The 13,700-nt window shown below is 42.3% G+C and overlaps 1 pseudogene; it reads left to right on the top strand.

Annotated features, from left to right (window-relative positions):
* Nucleotides 1–9,107: 9,107 nt before the first annotated feature.
* On the top strand, nucleotides 9,108–9,224 carry LOC126459223 (5S ribosomal RNA; annotated as a pseudogene).
* Nucleotides 9,225–13,700: the final 4,476 nt, after the last annotated feature.

The raw sequence follows: 13,700 nt of genomic DNA, 5'->3' as shown, positions 1-13,700 counted from the left end.
CTGGTGATATTGCTGTCCTCTGCCAAAGTGGTTAAGTATTGCAGGACCTGTTGAATGGAATGAGCAGTCATACTGAGCATAGAATACGCATTCAGAAAAAAGACAAAGAAAGACTGAGGAGCATAAGTGAAAGTGTAACGACGTCAATATTGGGAACCATGTAGATGACTAAGAAATCTGCTACCTTGAAAGAAACATAACGTTTGACGGACGAAGCGAGGACACAAGAAGCAAAAAGATACAGACGAAGAGAATATTCCTCGTAAGAAGAAATCTGTTAGTACTGAACATAGGCTTTAATTTAAGAAGAAATTTCTGTGAATATACGTCTGGAGTATAGCTTTGCAAGGAGTCGAATCGTGCACAGTGAGTAAACCGCAAAAGGAGAGAATCCCAGCGTTTGAGATGTGATCCCACAGAACAACGTTAAGAATTAAATGGGCCGATGAGAAAAGAAGAAATTCTGCGGAGAATCGCCGAGGAAAGGAATATGTCGTAAACACTAAATGGAAAATTGTATGGTATGATAGAACATGAGTTAAAACACAGGGATGAACTTCCATTGTAACGGAGGGAGTCCTAGACGACAAAAATTGTAGAGAAAGATGGAGGTTAGATGCAACAAATAATTTAGGACGTTACGTGTAGAAGGCGAGATATGACGATCGCAACAGGAGAGGAAATCGTGACAGACAGTATCAAAATAATCACAAAACTGATAATTCCAAACTGGTGAAAAAATGCACAGTTTTTAATAATTACAGAAGACGTAAGAGTTGTAAGAAAAAAAGAGAAATGATTGTTAGTAATCAACAATATAAGTGGGATATTTCAGATAAAGTTTCGCACCCATATGCGAAACTGCAAAATTGGTGTAATGCACAATTGCGCCTAATTTATAATACTGTAAAGACATATCGAAGATGATAAGGAGATTTTATGCCTTTCTAGCTTTTTATCAAGGTTTCCCTGTGATACAATAATTCCTTAAGTCGGTAACACGAGAATCTCGCAAAACTTAACTGAAGCCATGTCAGCATTTTTACTTAGGAGAGATCGCACCAAGGCACGTGCCATCTAAGAGTTGACCCCGAGAGGAGATTAACAGTTAATTACCTGTCAGATGGCATCAGGGCCAAAAGCTGTACTGATAAAAAAATCTCGGATAAAATAAATAAAAAATTATCTTCTTACAGTGGCAAAAATATCTGCTTCAAGTCAAGAATTAGATTAGCTTGACTGGAAGAAAATCCTGCTAGGGAAAAAAAATGTTGTTTTAATAGAGGGACGTTGAGATACGTTCGCCTAGCTGTCAGAACACAAAATAAACTTTTTTGTTGAGGGACGGGCGCTATGTTATTTTCTGAACTAACTAGATCACGTAATAGCTTTGTGTCCGTGAAGTGTTGCTGCGCATTATCGAGGCGTGAACTGTTCCGTAATAAATTCCAAGAAATGGGGTAACCTGGGCTTTACAGTGCCGTAAAACGAGGGGAAACAAACTGTAATTATGTAACCTTCAGACAATTTATTCCGTACCGTTTATCAAAAAGCTTTCAGTAGAAACCATAAAAAAGAAACAGTCCGTAATTAGATTACGTAATTCATTTCGAAAGAGATATTTCCTTAAACACCGTGCGTAAGGATTCAACAGTGAATACAGAATGCAGTTCACTAAAGGTTGGTTGGTTGGTTTTGGGGAAGGAGACCAGACAGCGTGGTCATCGGTCTCATCGGATTAGGGAAGGATGGGGAAGGAAGTCGGCCGTGCCCTTTCAGAGGAACCATCCCGGCATTAGCCTGGAGTGATTTAGGGACATCACGGAAAACCTAAATCAGGATGGCCGGACGCGGGATTGAACCGTCGTCCTTCCGAATGCGAGTCCAGTGTCTAACCACTGCGCCACCTCGCTCGGTTTCACTAAAGGCTTCTTGTGGTTTTCTAAATTACGTGATAAAAGTTAGTCTGTCATGGTGGCTCCCTATTTTCCGGTTTTACACGGTTACAGAGGTTCTAACCTTTGTTCCAGTGTACAGCGTATAATTTAAATTTTTTAGTGCTCCCTATTCCTATGTCATTGTTGCCAGGATTCGACACCTCATACTTAATGAAACAGAGAAAGGAATGCTTGCTATCCAGGCGCCTTGTCATTAAATGTAGCATGATTAAACGGAGAGCTATTTCATGGCACATTTATCTGACTTGGATATTTTGAACGTATTTATTCCGTGAACAGACAGGATAATATTTCATTCACAAGATGCCTACCAGGACCCAATATCCTAGAATTTTTGGCACCAGCTCAGCTCTCAAATTATATATTAAATGCAAATCCAATTCCTTTGTTCTCTGAATCTCTCAGGAATGTTGTATTAACGTCGCTATAACCGTTTCCGAGACTGGCAGCGTGGGACGGTAAGAACCTGAGGACACAGAAAAAACAATATCTTTTATTCGCCTCTTTCCCTATTTCCTTAGGCACTCAGCTTTATTTTATCTTCCACTCTGCTATATTATGCTATCGATCTCAGAGCAAGATGGCCTTGTTTTAAGACTCCCCCTAAAAGGATGCGGGTCGGAGTCTATATCGTCTTCTTACAGACAGACAAGAGCATTTGTCGCGTTATAAGAAGCCTGTGTTCCAACTACACATCCGTTTGAGGTGTAGTTCACTAACTGAAGTAAATTGTACGATCAGCTATTAGTGGACATTAACATGACGTGTGTCCCACCTTCACCTTTATGACGGCTTGAACTCTGCTGGGGAGACTTTCTGCGAGGTGCCTGAATTTCTGTGGAGGAATGGCAGCCCATTCCTCATCAAGAACCTAAACGAGAAAAGGTGTAAGTAGGCTGTTTATGTCTTTGTATGTTGGCAGCGCTTAGTAGCGCTCTGCATTAATAACTCTGACAGCGCTGTGCGCACTCTGTAAGAGACACTTAGCTGGTCGGACTCGCTGTTAGAGGTGAACAGCCAGCGGTGATGGAACTCTGGAGCGAGTAGTTAAAAAAAATAGTTCAAATGGCTCTGAGCACTATGGGACTTAACATTTGTGATCATCAGTCCCCTAGAACTTAGAACTACTTAAACCTAACTAACCTAAGAATATCACACACATCCATGCCCGAGGCAGGATTCGAACCTGCGACCGTAGCGGTCACTCGGTTCCAGACTGAAGCGCCCAGAACCGCACGGTCACACCGGCCGGCCGGAGCGAGTAGTCAGCAATGATGGAGGTTTGAGGTTAATAATTATCAGTGTTGGAAGTTTGCAGTATTAGCGCGAGCGGACGGACTAAATGTGTATCTGTTATGGAGGCATTGAGATTTATTACTGATGATATATATATTGTCACATAATTAAGGTAAAATCTGCTAAATACATTGTTTGCTCTCCAACAAAAATTTCCTTTGTTAACCGCACGCCTATTAGTAGTTAGAGCCTACAGTAATTAGAATCTTTTATTTCTTTTGAGTTAATTTTAAGGCAGTCAGATCGCGTTGCCGTTGAATATTGTGAGTAATTAATGAGTAGGAAAAGTCTGAGTTCTCTTTGTCAGGGAAATTTCTGTAGGTCAGTGTTAAATAAAAAAATAATTTAAGACTTAGTTTCAAAGGTACCAATGATGGACTCTGACGTTTGTAGCGAATTCGACGTTCTAACTCATCCCAAAGGAATTCCATTCGGTTCGGGCCGGGATTGTGGGTAGGTTAGTCCATTACAGAAACGTTAGTGTCCTTAGATATTGCCTCACAGATGCTGCTTTGTGACAAGGTGCATTGTCATGCTGAATCAATCACCGTCTCCTAACTGTTCCTCTACTGTACGCGGTATACAATGCCGTAAACCCTGTTCGTATCCTTCCACATTTAGCGTTTTCTTAAGCCCCATGAAGGGGCCACACCCCAACCACGAAAAGCGCCCCCACGCCGTAATACCACCCTTTGCGTTGGCACTACACAAGATGGTAGAAAAAATTACCCAGGCATTCGCCAAAAGCAAACCGTCCATCGGATTGCCACAGCGTACAGATTGATTTATCACTGCAAATCACTCGCTTCCAGCCACCCATTGTCTGGTGACGTTGCTCCTTGCACCACCTCAAGCGTCTCTTAGCACTGTCAACAGAAATTTGCTTATGAGGACCTGCTCGGTCATCGTACCCAACTGCTTTTAACTCTGTACGCACGGTCATTGTACTTGCTGAACCACTGCCTTTGGAACTCACGAGTGATTCCTTGCGCTGATTTCGTGCAATCGTTTACAGCCACACACTGTTCGTCAGTACATGAGGTGTACCTAGTCTAGGTATCAAAAGTCCACTTGGCCAGCTTTCGAAGGGTTCAAATATCCGTGATGGATTTGTTACTCAGTGACATCCAACGACTGGTCTACGTTATAAGTCAGTGAGCTACCTCGAGCGATCCAATCTGTTGTTACTACTTCTCTACGGACAACACAGTACTTCCCGCCTCCTTTCATACTGTCGGGCTCGTCTCTTATGATACGAGGATTGTGCGGAAAGTAAGGACCGATCGGTCGCGAAATGAAAACCGCAGTGAAAATCAAAATATTTTATCCGCAGCAGTCATCCCACACCTTCCAGCTGCCTCTCTAAATAGTCGCCGCTCCGACTTAGACATTTGTCGTGGTGTTGTACAAACTGTCCAGTACCCTCGTCACAGAAAGCAGCCGCCTGTGCTTTCCGCCAGTTCTCTACGCTGGTCTGCCTTTCGTTGTTTGTACCAAAGTGTTGTCTTCGCAGCCAGCGGTTCATGTGAGCAGAGATGAAGAACGGAGCGCGCCAATGAAGGGCTGTATTGTGGGTGACCAAACACTTCCCATCGAAGACGCGGCTGAAAATTCTCTTGAAGGAAGAAACGCATGACGTTTATGTTATGTTGGCTGCATAGCTTCGAACGAAATCTCTCACCAGATCCACATACTTGGTGGGAGACACTGGTGTTTTACGCATTTCTATTGTGATCACTTTGCCCCCTGAAATGGAAAGACCGACTTGAAGCGATCAACAGGCACACTACAGACACTGCCCAACACATCTGTGCAAAGTTGCACCGGATTTTCACAGTGGTTTCCATTTCGCGTCCAATCTGACCTTACTTTTCGAATAAGCCTCATATCTAGTGATCAGTGCCGCATTACATGGGGTTGGCCGGAAACTTTTGATCATAAAATATGTAGTCCTCTTGGAACGTGAGAAGCGTTTTTGTTGTGCCCTCTTTCCGAAGGGGGCATGGATTGCTTATTTACGCCGATTCCTGCAACTTCCGACTGCCGATTTACATTGATTGCTGCAACTTTGTAAGGTGCCAGAAGGTGAAGCAACCCGCTCCTTTATTGTACACAGGATGGCAAGTTGACATAAGTGAGTGACAAAAGTAAAATACACAAATGAAAAATATTCATTTCCCTCGGTCACGCCTTTCTTTAACTGACGTCACCACCGTCTTCAATCACATGGAAGCTGTATTCTGAACAATAGATTAAACTCTGACGCAGTGGCGTTTCGTAAACACTCGAACGTCGTAGATACTTGGCGGTGTCCGTTTACTACCGTTGACTAAACACTCTTCTAAAAGGACATTACGGCAATCTTTCAAAATTCTGTTGATTGTTTCCGTTGATTAGGTCTTTAGTGTAGCATGGGATCGTTTGTAGCGGGTTGTAGCATTCAGACGCTTTGTAATATCAGTTCTTTTCTTTTCCACCTGCATGCTCTTTGTGGTGTCACCGCCAGACACCACACTTGCTAGGTGGTAGCTTTAAATCGGCCGCGGTCCATTAGTACATGTCAGACCCGCATGTCGCCACTGTGTGATCGCAGACCGAACGCCACCACAAGGCAGGTCTCGAGATACGGACTAGCACTCGCCCCAGTTGTACGGACGACTTAGCTAGCGACTACACGGACGAAGCATAGCTCATTAGCAGAGCCAATAGTTAGAATAGCCTTCAGCTGAGTCAATGGCTACGACCTAGCAAGGCGCCATTAGTAACATTGCATGTATCTGTGGAGTCTCACTTATATCGTCAATAGCGATGTACCAAGGATGGATTAAAGTTAAGTATTACAGAAGCTACGTACTTTTCTTTATAGCATTCATTACGTATCCTATTACAGACCTATCTCTTGCCTGCTAAACGCGTGCCTTTCGGCTACTTCCGTGGCGTGGCTGTCTTGCTACGCCACAACACTCTTCGTCAAAAACTTCGGAAAAATGCGAGTTTAGTTTCGCTAAAAAAATCTGACTAATAAACCTTTTGGAAGTTTTATGTAAAAGTTACGCAGACGGCAGTCTATTTGCTAAGGTGGAATAGTTACCTAGGAATCTTAGCTAAATACTGAGTTACGAAATGCTTGTGATGAAAAGTTATCGAAAACAAGGCAGTGGTATATTGGATATGTTCAAAAAATGTGTGTGAAATCTTATGAGACTTAACTGCTAAGGTCATCAGTCCCTTAGCTTACACACTACTTAACCTAAATTATCCTAAGGACAAACACACACACGCATGCCCGAGGGAGGACTCGAACCTCCGCCGGGACCAGGCGCACAGTCCATGACAGCAGCGCCTCAGACCGCTCAGCTAATCCAGCGGGGCTATTGGATATGTCTTCGAAGTTTTCCGAGGCGGCGCCCTAGTATTAAAGATTTCCTGTGGTCATGCCACGAAATTTTTTAGTTACTGGAATTGTGGAAGATTACAGTTTACCGTCCCGACGACAACGATGCCATTACAGATTAAGCTCGTATAAGACAGAGACAAGAAAACGCAGCGTTTGATATTTTAAATGTAGTATCTTTCCATTGCACTTAATCGATTCAGTGAAGCCGCGGAAGACACAATTCTGAGTGAACATTCGGGGATCTGAACTTTATTTCCACCGAATATGAATCCAAAGTCTTAATTACCAGGCACTTCGCTGCATCTGTGTCTGCCCATACCATTTTTCGGGTTCTTTTGTCTACTCAGGCGATAATTTGGAACCCAAGTGTCATCTTTACAACAAAAAAATCTCTATTATCTTTAATCGTCACCATAGCTGGTTCCAACAGCTTTTAGACACATCTGACGGTTACCCGCTTCTCTCTTCATAGAAGACATTTATACTTCTCGCGCAGGTTAAAATAATATTCACACGCACCATGCAGTAGCGTTGTTGGATACCTGAATTACACACTCAACTGCGGTCACACTTAGTTGTGACGAGGGGCGCTGTATTGTTAATTCGATTGTCGAGCCTGTCGTTGGTTTGATGCATTTCTATTACCGCTTGTCAGCTCTCTTCCTGTTTTCAACCTATCTGCTATATCCGTCACCAACGACTCTCTTTGTTAAATACGGTGTTCAACAATTCCTATTACAGACTTCTAGGGACTGTAGAGAGAACTTCGAACATAAAATTTTGGTAGGAAAGCCGTGTCTGCGATTCATGCTTTCATACACACGGTTCACAGACTCTGGTGTGTGTTGAATAATTTCTGCTGGTGCCAGAACTCTTGCAAGTTATTCTTCCGTGTTTGCAGTCTCATACACAAGCTTCTTCATATGAATCCACAGGAAAAGTGATGGAAAGTGAAGAAATGAGTTAAAATATGTACCGCGGCTGGGATTTGCACCCGGGCGTCCTCTTTTACTAGGCAGGGCTACTGGCCATTACACCCCCGCAGCACCGTAGCCAAAGATGCTGCACCGACTAACCAAGTCCAATGCCCTCCCTAACACAAACTTCGTTTCGCACAAATTTTAATTCATTTCTTCAGTTTCCATCATTATCGTAGATAAAGAGGAGACTCAAATGTCTCGAGGAAAATTCAATTATAGAAAACAAAAGCGACAGTGGTGGCCAAGGAGCTAGTGTACGTCGGCCTAGCCATCTGTCACCGTATGTTTGACCGAGATGTTCGCGGATGCCAGGGGCAAAATGTACGAATGCGCCATCATGCTGGAAGCACATTCGCTGACAGAGTGACATTGGTAAATCTTCCAATAATTCCACTAGTACCTCTTATAGGAATGTCAAGTAAGAGGGAACCGTTAAGACTCGGTTTGTATGCTTACCATGAACCGGTAGATTTGAAAGTGATCCCCTCTTCAAAGTTTTATATCCAAACGGTACACTTGCGTACATCGGTTCCTTCATGAAACCTTAACTCCTAAGCCCATTCTGCACTTCGCAGAAATCGTAATAGGCATTGTGAAACACCGTGTATACTGAGAAGCTCACTGAATTCAAAATTAGTCACTTCAGTGCACACATACAGATCAGTCGCTAAGGCGTATGGCGAGTGACGTTCTCAACCGCGCACGCTTTGCCCCCATATGAGCATAGGACAGTAGCGATCAATGAGACAGACATTTAAGTTTGAAGCGGACATTGTACGTAAACATGGATAAATGTAAGGCCGTGACAGGAAGGCAAAAAGGGCTAATCGTGTTTGGCCGAGCCAATGGCCAAACGCTGTGTGAAGTTGCTGGATTTGTTGGTGTCTTACAACGGATTGTTCAGTGTATCTACAACCAGTGGTGTAACAAATGTAGCCAAGAAACACGATTTCCTAATTGTGGTCGGAAAAAGATCCTGACTGAGAAGGAGCGGAGGCGCGTTTCACGGCTTGTGAATCAAAATCGCTTCCAAACTCGACGGGAATTGTTGCAGGCAGTGAATGAAGGTCCATCCCAAGCTGCTGAGAACAACGTTGCGACAGGAATTATATGCAATGAATATTTGGAGTCAGTCTCCTCGGAAGAGGTCATTGCGCACACAGGCACGTAAAAACGACAACAGCGAAGTTCATGGGGCTGGAACATGTATGTGAGTGATTTTCCGAACACTCCCCCACCCCGTTACATCCTGTTTAGCCTGCAAAATCGCCTGACTTGAACCGCGTAGAAAATCTGTCGAGCATGTTGGAATAGCGGGTAAAACGCCGACATCAGCATCACCACAATTTGGTGGAACTGCGCAATAAAATCCTTAGCGAGCGGCTTAATGTGGATGCAACGTATCTGCGCAACCTTATAGACTCACGTCCTAACGGAGTCCAGGGACATACTTGTATGGTATTAAATGATTGTAATGGCAACGGCCTTGCCGCAGTGGATACACCGGTTCCCGTGAGATCACCGAAGTTAAGCGCTTTCGGGCGTGACCGGCAGTTGGATGGGTGACCATCCAGCCGCCATGCGCTGTTGCCATTTTTCGGGGTGCACTCAGCCTCGTGATGCCAATTGAGGAGCTTCTCGAGCGAATAGTAGCGGCTCCGGTCAAAGAATACCATCATAACGACTGGGAGAGCGGTGTGCTGACCATACGCCCCTCCTATCTGCATCCTCAACTGAGGATGACACGGCAGTCGGATGGTCCCGATGGGCCACTTGTGGCCTGAAGACGGAGTGCTAAATGATTGTAATGATTTGTATAGGGGTGACTAACTTTTTATCCAGTGACCTTATACGAGAGTGCTCCTGGAATCCTTTCCTTCTACCATCCATTCAGCTACAGTTTTCAGCAATGACTGATGTCATAATACGACGCGGTCATTCTGTCTCGTCGTGTCACTGTATTCTTTACTGAACTTATTTTCTCGCTGATTTGTTACCAGCTGAATCAATCCATTTGATCAATAGTCTCTTGTAACATCACAGTTCAAAATCTTTTTTTTTTTTTTTTTTTTTTTCGTTTCTGTTTCATCCAAGATTCGGATTAATCGAAAGCTATGCTTCGTACATAGCTTTTCATGAATCTTTCTCTTGTCTCAAGATCCGTATTTTTACCACTTAACAGCCGTTTCTTTTTGCATAAAGTCCTATTGCCTTGTGCCTTTCTTGCTTGTAATGTGTCCCCTTCTTTCGCAAAACCAAACCGATTCTCTGCTAGCTGTTCTTCCATTTAGGTTACAGCACTCTTGTGTTTTTGGTGCATACGATGCTGAAATGTTCTTAATGTTTTCTTGATAAAACGGTTGCTGTGCTTTGCGTACTGGCGTTCGGTTTATACTCGATTGTTTATAATAAGAGCACATCCACATTGTCACATATAATCAGATGAAAAGCTTGTAACATACTACTACACGAAAAGGCAACTTTAAATCATATCCGCTTTGCTGTCTTACTGAAATTATATTATTATTAATAGCTTAACAAGAATGCTTACAGAACGATGGTCTTGACTGGTATGAGGGGCACAAGGGAAATTATATTATTATTAATAGCTTAACAAGAATGCTTACAGAACGATGGTCTTGACTGGTATGAGGGGCACAAGGGTACTGCATTAATTTTCGAACAAATTTTGTAGCAGTTCATCGAAAATGTAACAAAGAACTAATACCACATTTCATTATTGCAAAAATATTGTCAAACGTTAGTTCATGAGGCCTCAGAAATATCAATTTTGGCTTACTATAAGCAACTGCGAGATTAATTCTTTTCTGTATTTTTAGTGTATTAATTGTGTGTAGACTAAGTTTAGTGGTTACAGCAATGTATTTTTACTAGTGAATTCTGGTTTTTGTCTTTGTCCGCCCCTGGTAGCTGAGTGGTCAGTGCGACAGAATGTCAATCCTAAGGGCCCGGGTTCGATTCCCGGGTGGGTCGGAGATTTTCTCCACTCAGGGACTGAGTGTTGTCTTGTCATCATCATTTCATCCCCATCGACGCGCAAGTCGCCGAAGTGGCGTCAAATCGAAAGACTTGCACCAGGCGAATGGTCTACCCGACGGGAGGCCTCGTCACACATTATTATTATTATTATTATTCATACAATGTTTATTATTATTATTGTTGTCTTTGACTGTCCAAACTCCTAATCTGCATCATGCACGACGGTGTGTTTTTTTCGTGTTTTGTTCCATTAGTTGTAGGGATCGCAGTGCTTTCTTAACCTTGTGTTGAACATTCTGTTGCGGCTGCCCTTATTCATTTTCTACCGCTTTGATTTTCTTAAATAAGATGTGTCGTTTTTCTTGACTATACTTAAATACGCACAGAAATTATTATTGATGCTGTTAGGCAATAAATAGGCTTGAATCAAACAAATTTCCTGAAAATTACAAATAAAGTCGAAGCAGCAGATACAGGAATATCCAGGCTAGTACTAATATTTTCGGTCTGCTCACAATCGTTGATTTTCAGTCACATTTGATCTCAGTGTGCGATATACTCGTATAATAGTACTAGTGAACTCGGCAATTGTTAAATATTTGGGAGTTGTCCTAATCTGGAGGCCCCTCGTTGCGATTCTACCCACTTAGACGTATGGAACTCCATATCATAATTAATCGTGTAGAATGTGAATGAAAGAGACTCCTTTGTTCTCGTTTTCGACTTTTATTGTTTTTAAGTCTTTCTTAACTTTTTGTACACAATACAGTTCCAAAACTGCCGAATATACACTATTTTTCGTACTTTGGATACTATGTGGTGAGAGTAAGATCTAGTTTTCAGCACTATCAGTTCGTGAAAGGCCAACATACAACTGACCTTTCGAAAGATACTCGGACTGCAAATCAGTTCCTACGTATTTGAAAGTCTGACCTTGTGCTTTGTTTATTGTTATTGCAAACGAAACCTTGATTTGGAATTAAAGGCGCTTAAAATAAATAGGTAACGCGGATGGGATCATTAGCATACGGGGTGCGAGAGCGATCTGTCCAGCTGCAGAACCTGTGAAGATAGTAGCTTCAATGGCATCACCTCACAAACCTTTAATCCCCAAACAGGTACCATTACAAAGTCCCTGAGGATTCAGATTGCGGCCGGCCGGTGTGGCCGAGCGGTTCTAGGCGCTTCAGTCTGGAACCGCGCGACTGCTACGGTCGTAGGTTCGAATCCTGCCTCACGCATGGTTGTGTGTGATGTCCTTAGGTTAGTTAGGTTTAAGTAGTTCTAAGTTCTAGGGGACTGATGACCTCAGATGTTAAGTCCCATAGTGGTCAGAGCCATTTGAACCATTTTGAGATTGCGTGGTATTATTATATGAACACCAGCTTTAAGCTTCAAACTGTCTGATGTAAAGCCAGCTGGATTCACTGAATTTAGAGATTATTGAGGATACTGAACTACGTCTGCAATGGCGACTACAGTATCAATGGATTGGTGTTCCAAAAAAATAAAATAAAATAAAACAGTTGTGAGCACTATGGGACTGAACATCTGAGATCATCAGTCTCCTAGAGCTTAGAACTACTTAAACCTAACTAACCTAAAGATATCACACACAACCATGCCCGAGGAAGGATTCGAACCTGCGACCGTAGCAGTCGCGGGGTTCCGGACTGAAACGCCTAGAACCGCTCGGTCACACCGGCTGGCGATTGGTATTCCCCTTAATTCCCATTACTCTGCCCGAAATGACTGTTTATTTCGGAGCCAACGGTAATCACAACTTTCGTAATATCCCGGTTTCCTTTTAAAACCGATTGCGAGGAAGAAAACAAAAGAGCACATTGTTATGTACACAATGTCTGTAAAAATTATATGTAAGAAGAAACAGTATAGGAGTACTATACGAGATAAACAGTTTGTGTAATGGTTTAAATGCCTTTCTATAGTAGTTGAAACCCACTGCGAGAAAGAAAATGAAACCGCGCATTTTCACAGCACAAGACATTGTTTCTGATAGTCAGTTTTAACAGAAAACAGGTACACTGTTGTTTTAACCAATTTATGGTCTACATCCGTCCGATTATTTATTACAGTATCGTGTAATATCGGACAAGTTTTAAAGATTTTATGTTAGTATAGAGTCGAACTATCGTTTATTAACCAGCATAAACGCTTATTGATTAGATAGATTACGCTCTCACAAAAGCGTTGCTTCGTAGCTAACAACGACTCATCATCGTCCAGTAAAAGAGGCAGCCTCGAAACCTTTATCCCCCTTCATAACTGTCTCATACGATAGCATCTCTATGTTCAGAATTCGGTAGGAGAAAATCAAATTTAATGGCTTGACACTACTTAGCCTGCACTCCGCTTTGATACACTTTTCTCATTAAATATAAGCTCTTGAACAAACCGACGTTTTCATGGATTCGATATTCGCTCGAACGATCAAGGAAGACCATCGTGTATAAATAATAAACACCTAATCAGTTACAAAAATTGAACGTTTATTACAACCGTGGTTTCAATGTTTATAAAAACGTCTTATTCTGAAGAAAATACTGACAACTGGATTACATGTTGTCATTGAGGTACGTTAAATTTTGCCGAGAGGTGTCAGATATGAAGTTTCACACAACATGGTTGTTATTTGGCATTTCCTCACCAGTGTACAGCTCTGAAGTCTTTTGGCTATATTTAAACGTACCTCTATATTCATTATTTCTACAAGAAGATTTCATCCTACGGTAGCGGCTCCAGCCAGCTAAGTACAAAATTTGAAAATTTGAAAATGGAAGACAATCGCGCACGTACTCTTCTTTCCTTCAGTTGTTCCACTCCCATGATCTCTCTCTTCCACCGATTTTACATTAATATACTAATTTTCCTGGACATAGCATTTTATACGAATATGATAGGCAATATTTCAAAAAGAAAGTCCCTTATATAATTCTGTAAATTCATAAATACGAGGGTTGGAACTTTAATAGTGGCAACTATTTATTTGCAGCTCGTACAAAACAGATACGTGTTTAAAAGTTTTACTGACCTCCTATTACATCTATT

This window comes from Schistocerca serialis, chromosome 2, assembly GCF_023864345.2.
Source record: "Schistocerca serialis cubense isolate TAMUIC-IGC-003099 chromosome 2, iqSchSeri2.2, whole genome shotgun sequence".
NCBI classification, from domain to species: Eukaryota; Metazoa; Arthropoda; class Insecta; order Orthoptera; family Acrididae; genus Schistocerca; species Schistocerca serialis.
Note: the sequence above shows the minus strand (reverse complement) of the source record. Positions and strands in the feature narration are given on the sequence as shown.